Here is an 11,409-nt window from a genome sequence, read left to right as displayed (position 1 = left end):
CTTCCAACATCTATTATTATTTGTTTTCTTAATAATGGCCATTGTAACTGGGGTGAGGTGGAATCTCAATGTGGTTGTGAATTGCATCTCTCTTATGGTCAGTGATGTTGAACATTTCTTCAGGTGTCTATTGGCCATTCTTATTTGCTCTCCAGAATAGACTCTTAATTCTTTAGCCTAATGATTAATGGGCTGGTTATTTCTTTGAGTATTTTTGAGGAGTGTTTATTGAGCTTTAGGTATATTTTTGATATGAGGCCTTGTCTGTTGTATAGCTTGTGAATATCTCATCCCAGTCTGCGAGCTTTCTATTTATCTTGCTGGCTATGGCATTTGCCATGCAGGAGCTCTGCAGCTTAATATGATACCATTTATCTATCCATTCTTTGATTCGTTGTGTTCTCAATCTTTATTAGAAAGTTTTCTCCTGGGTAAAGGAGCCCTACAAATTCCTTTGCAAGAAAATGGAAAGATTTAGAATAAACCATATTAAGTTAAGTAAGCAGATCAAAATAAACATAGGCTCCATAGTTTCCTTCATTTGTAATAATTAGTATATGTCTAGTATAGTCCTTGCAGAGGATCACAATAGATCAATAGCTATGTACATATCACCATATAAAATGATGCTAATCCAAATGAACTCCAAGATAGAGAAACAAGAGGTCTTTTTTGTTGACTTTGTTGTGGTTTCTATACTGTATCAAGTTCCTTCTTTTTATTTTATCTTTTTTTTGGGGGGGGGTCCAGTCCTGGGGCCTGAACTCTGGGCCTGCGCACTGTCCCTCAGCTCTTCAGCTCAAGGCTAGCGCTCTACCACTTGAGCCACTGCGCCACCTCCGGCTTTTTTCCTTTTGCTTATGTGTTGCTGAGAAATCGAAGCCAGGGCCTCAGGCATGCAAGGCAAGTGCTCTACCACTGAGCCACCTTCCCAGACCTATTATATCTTTTTTAACTTCCCTTTGGCTTATCTCCTGTAGTCACTGTTTATATTCTGGAACCATGCATCTTTTATACACGTTTCTATGACTTGAGAAGAGAAGGAGAATAACAAAATGGTGAAACAAGGACACAGAGTGACCAATGCAACAGTGATACTCACAGGACACTATGTTGGAAATGATCTTTATAACTTTGGGGTGGGTGGGTTGGGTGGAGGGATAGTAGGAGATGAAGGAATGGGTAACAATATTTGGCAAGAAATGTTCTCATTACCTTGCTTACGTAACTGTAACCCTTCTGTGCAGTATCTTTACAACAAAATTAAATTAAATTAAAAAAGATAAAAGAAAAATGTTATAATCGATTATCTATCCTGTTAATCTTCCACACTGTATTTACACAACAAATTGCTCACAGAATTTCTTAAATCTTCCCTCTAGAGAGTAAAGGGAGAAAGTGATCAAGATGTATTCTACTGCTATACTGACATGTTATTTAACCTCTTTTTTAAACTATGTAAAGGCAAATATAGGTATGTAATTCTGGTTATCTTTAATTAACATAAAATCTTATAATGTCTACCTTCCCAATCTATATTAACCAGTCTCTGCTTATTTGTGACAGAGATTTAAATCCCTACTTCTTGTCTCCAAGGATTCTGCTCTGTCATGGGGCAGAATATCACATGGTAAGAAGGAACACGAGGAGAAGGAAGTTGGTGCTGATGCTCCAGAAGACCCCACATGGTCATCTGAAGAGCCTCCTTGTGGGAAGTGATTAATTCATTGGAGGTCCTGTTCTCAGAAGGGCTATATCTTCTCTCATGGAGTCAGTCAGTTCTCACAACAGTTGTTTCTTACAATCCATATGTTTGGACTACTCTAATTGCAGCTTGTTTTATTTTATTTTTTTTTGTTTGCTTAGTCGTGGGGCTTGAACTCTTGGCCTGGGCACTGTCCCTCAGCTCTTCAGCTCAAGGAGGGTGCTCTACCACTTGAACTACAGTGTCACTTCCAGTTTTCTGGTGGTTTATTGGAGATAAGACTCTTAAGGTCTTTCCTGCCTGGGCTGGCTTTGAACCTTGATCCTCAGCTCTCAGGTTCTTGTGTAGCTAGGATTATAGGTGTGAGCCACCAGCGCTTGGCTACTACTTGTTCTCTTTACATTAATACAGCAAATTGTTCAACAGACAGGACAGGCCTCACCTGAGTAGAGGCAGAAGAAACTACTGCATCTAGAATTTTCTGTATCTAAAACTGAGTTAAACATTATTCAGAGCTTAAGTCAGTTGACTGATAAAGAGGTGTGTGTGTGTGTGTGTGTGTGTGTGTGTGTGTGTGTGTGTGTCTTTGTTTGTTGGATGTGGTTTATATAGAAATGCTCTTTAATGGGCTGATTGAGGAATAAAAAGCATCTCTCTACCCATGATACTCCTCTCCTCTCATAAACAACATCCTAAACCTTAAGGAAGCATATTCAGATTCCTAAGAATCAGTGAGGATTCACATTCAGTAGATCTAAGGTGTTATTTGTAAGATGCATTCAGGGATACTGATGATGATTCTGAATTGTGGACATATTCTGAATAGGAAAGAAAATAATATTTCATCCATGTTTAGTTGTGTTTGATTCCTTTGTGTCAAGAAGTAGTTTTGCTCAAGTGTCCCTAACATATTTCATGCAAATTTCTCATTTTCTGTGGACTGAGTCTTACTGAAATTCTTGCTATGGTTAAAAGTTGTTGATAAGAAGAAGCACATGTGAACATGGTCTTGGGCAATGCCTTCCTGGATATATTCTGAGAATGGCTCTGACCTCACCGGGTCTTCAGCTGTGAGCTCCTCTGATCACAGCCTCTTCAGGAAGTGCATTTTCCAGCACTCTATTCCTTCTCCTCTTTACTGTGGTTATTCTGAATTAGATGAAACCTCTTCTAATCGCTTATGAGTTTAGAAGCCTTAAGAGTCTCAATCCAGTCCATCTACAACCTGCAAAGAATCATGTGGACAGAGATGAGAATGTGGACAACTGAGAACTTGAGGCATATTTCTGGTTTTGAATTATATTTTTGTTATATATGAGTATTACATAAAAGGTACATTAAGCATGTCAGTTTATAAATATAATGCATCTTGATACATATTACCATTTCATCTTTCTACCCAAGTCCTCTCTATCCAACCCTTTTTTCTATACATATTTCCATATATAAAATATTTTCAGTTAATAAATGTGAATTTATGACCCTGTAAAACTGTATAGTATATGTAAGAACCCTTTCTCATTACTCTATAGTAAATATTGATGTAATTGGTCAGTATGTATCTGAACCTGTTAAATATTGTCTTAAATGTATTTTATCTATTCCCAAATTCTCATATTTTATTTTTCTATGCGTGTATTTATTTGAACCTAGCCAGAATCCAAGGCTGCCTTGACCTTCTGAACTCTGACTCTGAATAATACCTTGAGATCCAGTAATTGAAAAAGATATATCTATGTCCAAACTTTCCAAAATTGGATAACACATTTTTCTTAGTTTTGTCTTTGTATTTCCTTAAGTTATTATAATGTCATTGTTCTATTCTACTTTCAAGGGATGAGACCATGGCATTGACAATTAATAACCAATTTTATAATCACCATCAGAAAGAAATTAATTTTTCTGATAATTAGATTGGATGTTTTGTTAACATGAGTAGAAATAAGGGAGATTTTATTTTTGTTTTGTTTTGTTTTTGTCAGTCATGGGGACTGAACTCTGGGCTTGGGCACTGTCCCTCAGCTCTTCAGGCCAACTCTGGTGCTCTACTCCTGAGCCACCTTCCCATCCCCAGAAATAAGTTCTTAAAGACATAATTAGCTGAAAATATCCCATGCCTATAAGAAATTGATGTTTAATGTGATGAACTAGCTTGTTAGTTCAAATGTTTAGATCATGGCACAATAGTGTACTTCAAATACAATTGTATCACGGCAATCAAAATTGTTTTTCAATGACTATTTTTTCTTTATAAAATTACTTTTCGAAAATGTTTTCAAATGTGCTGCTATGAGTTGTTTGATGGTTAGAAGCTTGCATTTAGAATTTCACTGATGGAGCATTCATGTTGTATAAACAAATTTACTGTTCAGATAAATAGGACATGCCAGCATGACATGTTGCCCAATGACATAATGGAGCTTGTCCCTAAAAGCAATTTGTTGTCTGAATCTGCAAGGAGGAATCTTGGTGTGCAGCAGATTCGGTAATGGGGTCATTATAGCATCCATAAACCAGAGCCTCACATCTTGTTGTTCTGGAGGCTACTACCCAGCAAGCCAAAGAAATGATACTGGAGAACCATTTTCAACCTTAAGCTTTACACAACCGTACTTTCTAACCTCTTTCTCAGAGCATGATTTTGTTGCTTTCCTATTTCACACTTTGATATTCAAAGGATGCTCAACACACTGTTTGAAAGTGTTGAGAACTGCTTTGCCTGACTTATGTCTCACTTATGTCTGAGCTTCATGTTATTTTAAGGAATATTAAGATGTTTCTATTCCTCCATTAACTTATTTTTTTTCTTTACCTCCTTAAGCAATGACAGGAGCAAGGCTTTTTTCTTGTTCCTTTCCTATTTCTGTTTTTCTTTATCTTTCAATATCTTCAAACAACTCCTTTTTTTAAATAAGGATTTTATTATGAAAATACTAATACAGAGGGGTTACAATATAATCAAGGTAATGAATACATTTCTTATCAATCATTGTTGACTCCTCCTTTGTTTTCCCCTACCATCCTTTACCTCCCATCTCCTCAACTACACTCCCTTCTCTCTTCCCTCCACCCCCCCAGTCTACATTGTAAAGTTCATTTTTCAATATAGTGTCTTGTACATTGTTGCAATGGATCAACCTGTATCCCTATTTAAACAATATGTTTTTCCCTTCTGCTCCCCAAATTAAACCAACATCAAATACAGGGAAAACTGCTTCTTGAGTAGAGCCACCAATACAGACAGGCAAGGGGAGAGCTTTGTGGGCTGTAGGCTCAGCGGAGTGGGGTCTCAGAAGATATGCTCTGCTTGGTATCCTCAGAGACCTTGGCAGATGGATGAAGTATCTTATGAATCAGACCATGGCTGTAACAGGAATTGTGTAAATTTGCTATCTTATGTATTGCTACTGGCATATATATATATATATATATATACATATATACGTATATATATATATATATATATATATATGATCACTCATGGATGTATCTCTCAGTGAACTGGAAATTTTCCATTTTAATCAAGAAATTATATTTCAAGACTTGATGAAGAATTCTTTATAATCTGAAAACAAAACCTGTTTTTTATTATTATAATATTTAATTGTGAAAATACCATACAGAGGGTTTACAATTAGATGGGCAAGGTAATGAGTACATTTCTCATCAAGCATTGTAGCCTCCTCCTTTGTTTCCCCCTAAAATCCCTTCCCATCCTCCCCCTGCCCCTCCACCCACTCCTCCTACCCCTCTCCCCCCCACCAAAGTTGTAAAGTTTGTTTTCGACATAATGACTTGTACATCTCATTTTTGCAATGGGTTCACCTCTATCCCTATGTAAACAATTTGTTTTTTTCCTTCCCCTCGACAAATTATACCAACATCAAATACAGTGAAAGCAAGGGTTATACCGTGGGGGAGGGACATACAAAGCAACAAAGAAATGATCGTATAAATGTGTTAGAAACAATCACATGTAAAAAAAAAACATTTGAATACATATCTTAGGGTTCATTTCCCTAACATCAACTTATCTGACCTTTTCTGCTTGAGGCTGACATATACTAGTTATTGCAAATAAGGGAAACCATGGGACCTATGTTTCTTTTGGTCAGTCTTACTTCACTTAATATAATTTTTTCCAAATCTTTTCTAAAGCTTTATTGCCTTGCTTTTAAAACCTGGTTTGATATACCTAAAATGGCTCTTTCTTTTGGGTGGCTGCAAATTGTTAGCACAATGTAAGTGAAACATGAGTATAGATTAGTGATTTTTAAAGTCAGAAGGTGTGTGCTGCTTGGGATAAGCAGGACAGAATGTTAGGGTGTGCAAATGCCTCCATGACCTCTCCCAATACATTCCAGTGACCTTAAAGTTTGGCTGCATCTGAGAAGTTGTGTAGAGTAGAGGCAGTTGTGCAGGTAGAGGCCCCAGGAGAAGCAGCTGGGGCAGCCCAGCCTCTCACTTCTGCTTTCCTGGGAGGTTTTTCTTATGACTTGTATCACTGTGGGAGGATAATGACTCTGTTCACAGAAATAAGTTGCGGCATCTTCAGGCTGCAGGCTGCTGATGGCGAGAGTGAACTTTGTCCCAGATCCCACCTTGTTGGGAACCCAGATTGCAAAGTAGTTGCATAACTGATCAGGAGCTCTGGAGCTTTTCCTGCTCTCTGCTGATACCAATGTAAATAATTGGTAATGCCCTGACTGGCTCAGCAAGTGATGGTGACTCTGTCTCCCTGAGATGATGACAGGGATGGTGGCTGGGTCAACTGAGTGTCACATCAGGCACCTGACATTGGAAACATAAAAGCCATTAGCAGTTTAATTAATTCTGCTGTCCAAGTACTTCCATGAACAGCAAAGTAGCTCAGTTGAACACTGGATATATAATCCCCAGTATCACCTTTCCTTACCTGCAATCCAGAGCAAAAGGAGCCCCAGGTGCTGAGCAGGGACCCTCATGTTCATGCTGTGTGCTGACTGGAACTTCTCCTGCACAGAGTGTGAGCAGCCTATGAAGAAGTTCCCAGTGTAGTGGGCTGAGCTCTGGGCACATGCAAATCAACATGGCTTGGGCAGTACGAGTCAGAGCCACAGCTAGCAGATCTCAGTGACAAAGCACAGTCCTGAGGAACCCAGATGTCCAATGTGCTTGTAGATGATGTGTTTCTAGAGAAAAGAAAACATTATGATTCTGTTGGCCTGTAATAAGAATAGATTTTTTCCAGATCTGAGGACTGAACTGAGGGCCTTGCACTTTCCAGGTAAGCACTCTTCCACTGAGCTCGATTCCCAACCCCAAATAGAATTTTTAACATTTTCAACTTATCCATGACTTGGTATGATTTCCTTCACTAAAATCAGTCACTCAAAGACAAACATTTCCAAGGGAAAGTAATTTTAGAATGCCCCTAACTCTGGTATCAGTGCAGTTTGTGACACAGAATTCTTAAGACTATTCAGGTTGTTTGCCTGAACCTTGTTATATGGTTTAATAATGATCATTAATACCCAGACATATGTGTTATAAAAGTGATAATATATGTGTAGGTAGAAAGACAGATAGATGCATTGATAGAAAGAGAGAAGTGGACAGTTTTCAAAGTCTTTATTGGAAGATCGCACTGAAAAATATATGTGCAACAAAGTGTCATGATCAGAGGTATATGGACAATCCATTGGTGCATTCATGGTGTCCTGTGAACTCATATATTTGACTGGATTGCTTCCCTTCTGAATATTCTTCCCTAACGCCTCCCTGTAGAACAGTTCACACTCAGGTATTTCTTCTTTAGTTTTAGGAAAATACCTAGAATCATATCTAGCTTTGTGGGTATTATGCATGTATGTGCCAGATATTTCTGAACTTTTAGAGGACATTTGTTTCTTCTATTAATGGAAATTTTTCTTTCTCAGAAGCTGAGTTATTCTCTAGACCGAGGACTCAACTCTACTTGAACTTCATTATGCTCCTTAAGCCTGCATAGTCCTTCAAGTTACATTTCTTTTAGGTGCTAAGTCAAGCAGTTTTTGTGTACTAGGCCTGGGACTTGACTTAGTCCCTGAGCTTTTCTGCTCAAGGGTGAAAGTGTGCCAAATGAGTCACAGCTTCACTTCCAACCTTTTGGTGTTTAAGTGGTGACAGAGACTCATAGTCTTTTGTGTCCAACATGAATTTGAACCCTAATCGTAAGATCTCAACCTCCTGTGGCTAGTATTATATGCATTACCCCAACAAAACAGTTTTCACAAGTTGTATGTAGGAGATGTTATTCATATAGGTACAGAAATGACAAATTACAATGTGGTCAAGGGTGGGGTTGAGAAACTGGAGCCACCCAGTTTGCAAAGAACATCTTCCACCTGGGAAATCACAGACAGTGAAGCCAAAGTGAAATGAAAAAGGTCCCCACATAGAGATTAGCATGTGGACATGCTTCACCCCATTGTGTAGATTGTCATACCAGAGTTAAATGAACAGGGTGATCACATGGAACTTACCACTGTAAGTCCAAGAAGATGATGTGTAAAGATAACACTGCTCTTTCAAAGCCAATAGAGCATGAGTAACTCATTACCCAATCAGTGTATTCTTCAGTACCATTTACTACCAGAACTCCATCTGAGTCTTGATTTGATGACCTCCATCCTTTAAAAAATTAATGTTCTCTGCACTACATGCTCACATAATTCTTCTACAATGCTCTTTTTCCCTATTTTAATGATTATTTATATATTTCCCTAAAAGATATGCCCACTCCCTTCACTGTTCTGAAGTATCACTTCTAATCTTATCACATGGTCCCATGAATAGCTCCTACTGCCCTTGCTGGGAGGATCTGGTATCTCTTACATGCACTGCAGGACAAACCTGGTACTAAATAAAACAAGGAGAAGGCAGCTGGCTGCTATAGTTGTGAAGGCCATCTGATAAATTCAAGGGGCCATTATAATAGGATGAAGAAGAGAGACCCCAAGAGTATCTATTTGAGTGTGGTTAAAATCAGCCAGGCTCTGGGAATAACACATTACATTCTCCAGATCCACACTCCAGGGCTGCCTTCAGCATATGTTGACATGTGGCATGAGAATTGTGAATTTGAAATCTGCACAGACTTCAGGTACTGAAATACATGGAATACTTGGAATACTAGGCTCATATCAGAGCTGCTGGTAGGCTTACAGTGCCCTGAGGTGTGAGGAATGTAGCCAGCTGGCTGAGAGATAAGGCTGAAAACCAAGGAAAGAGATGAAGACTAAGCAGGTCATAAGAAAACATTTCTGGAGATCTTCCTGGAAGAAGAAAGAGCATACAGGAAAGAAAGTTGTTAATGGTCTGGGTCATGGACCTGAGTGATGACTGGGTCCAAGGAAAAAGTCTATTCCTCTCAAATAGAGAGGAGCACTTCACAAATGAATGTAGAATTTATATATATATATATTGTTTATACATAGTAAATTACCTAGTAAACTAAAACATTAATTAATATAATTCTAATTGTCTAACTCAACATTTTAAATTCTGACACTGACAAAGAATGCTAGGAACAATGAACAGTTATATTTCTAGCCTGACATCATGAAGCTCAGGACACCATCTGTGCCTTTAAGGAAAATCAGTGGCCTGATCACTGCAGAGGACTCTTGGGAACTGCTGGGGACAGCACTTGCACTGCAGCCCCCTCTCACCTTCCACAACTGGACAGGGTGTGTGCACATGTTCCCTTCAGGGCTGCATATCTGCAGGGTCCACCCTCCTCCCCTCACCTTTCTGACCTGCCCTTAATAACTTCACTACAAGAAACTTGTGTGTTGGGCCCAGGCCCAGAGTTCAGGTCCCACGACCGTACCCCCCCCCCAAAAAAAGAAACTTGTGCGTCATCCTTGTCAGGTTTGATTAAAGTTTACAAAGTGGACGTGGGGAGACACAATACCCTCTGTAAACATGGTCCTACATGCCATGAAAGACTGAGATGGAACTCCCTGGCTTCAAGCTCCTATTGACAAGGTTAGGTTTCAAGTTTTTCTTTGGGAGATTTGTTTTCCATCAAGTGGCCTTTTTATGACATAGCAGCTGACAAGTTTTCATTTGGAGTTTTACCGTTCTTGGTTAATAGTTGTGCAGATTCCCAGTAGTTTTATATGCATAATCATGGCATTTTATTTATTTTATTGTTGGATAAATTGTAATTGCCATATATTAACAACAGGAGGTTAGTTTGTGATGAGAATCCTTACCTGAATGCAGCTTATTTTCAAAAACTCACCACCTCCTTTCTATTGCTATACTCTTGCTCTCCCACTCCCACCATTTTTCATACTGTGTAACGATTGCACATGTGAGTATATGAATGTATATATTTATTTATATACCAATGCATCTTCTACACTTAGTGTGCTTTTGTCCCTTTCTTTCACCTTCACCTGTCTCCCTTCAGATATTTTCCATTTTGGCATTCATGTTACATTATATTATATTATTATTATTATCATCATCATCAATGCCATCATCACCATCACCACCATCATCATTACCATCAATCATTTAAGTCTGGGTTCCACAAGTGAGTAGGACTGAACACTATTTTGCTTTTGCATCCTGACCTATGTCACTCAATATGACGATCTAATTCCTTTCATTTTCTTGCAATTTACATGATTTCATTGTTCATCTCCCTCTGTCCTTACCAGTGAGCCAGAGCATTAGCAGTCCAGGAGCTTACTAAAAGAATTCTCTTTTAAGAGTCCTGATAGGACAAGACAAGGGCAAGCTGAGCCTTCATCTCAGACTCAAAAGGGAAAGTCCTCCTTAGCGAGCACTATGCAAATTAGCAGGTGGGTGCAGCAGTGTAAAGGGAGCACAAGGCGGGCAAAGGCCTATTGTGTGACAAACTGCAAATTATATCCACTTGGATACCATATTTCAGAGGCTCAGAATGACAGATCTGTGTTTCTTATAAGACACGAGAAGCATTATCTGGTTGGTGCTCCTGAGGCTGATGGAAGACAGACAGACAACATTGAGAAGGTTGTCAATACTCCTGTCCATTGTCATTAAATCTGGATGTCACCCCAGACTGTAAATGTGATGCCCAATAAATCAAGAGTTTAGGAGCATCAACTCGTTTCTGGTGATGCCACTGTGAATCACCACTAATCCCTGATTGGATCTGGAATTGATGGAGACTGTCTCCTACAGGTGCACACAGAGAGGATGGACACTGGGAAATGGGGATGTCACTCTAGCACCTGATATTGAAAACAGACACCAAATATCCACAGAATTAATTATTTCCTGGGAGTTTCCATGAGGAGTAAGGCATCACTGTTAACCTTGGGCTCAATAAATTCCTATTACTGTCCTTCTGTATCTTTGGGTCAAAGCAGCAGGATCCCCTGAGCTGAACAGGGGCTCTCACTCATACTGTGTGCTGACTGGGACTGACTGCTACACAGGGTGTGAGCAGACCATGAAGAAGTGTTCAGGCACTTGGCTGTGCATGGACACATGCAAATCCTCAGGAGCTAGGCAAGGCTGCAGGACATGGGCATGATCCCTGAGATTTCTGGCTTGAGGCCCATGATCTAGGCATTCTAATACTAGGATGAGGAGGAGTGGAGAGAGTGGACATCCTCTTCTCATTCCTGAATTTAGAGGAAATGGCTTTAATTTTTCACCATTTAGTAAAATGCTGGCTGTAC

General features: G+C 39.2%; 1 pseudogene; it reads left to right on the top strand.

Annotated features, from left to right (window-relative positions):
* Positions 1 to 4,049: 4,049 nt before the first annotated feature.
* On the top strand, positions 4,050 to 4,275 carry LOC106000837 (annotated as a pseudogene).
* Positions 4,276 to 11,409: the final 7,134 nt, after the last annotated feature.

This window comes from Dipodomys ordii, unplaced genomic scaffold (genome assembly GCF_000151885.1).
Source record: "Dipodomys ordii isolate 6190 unplaced genomic scaffold, Dord_2.0 Scaffold246, whole genome shotgun sequence".
Lineage (NCBI taxonomy): Eukaryota > Metazoa > Chordata > Mammalia > Rodentia > Heteromyidae > Dipodomys > Dipodomys ordii.
The sequence above is the reverse complement of the archived record's forward strand: the minus strand, read 5'-3'. Positions and strand labels throughout refer to the sequence as shown.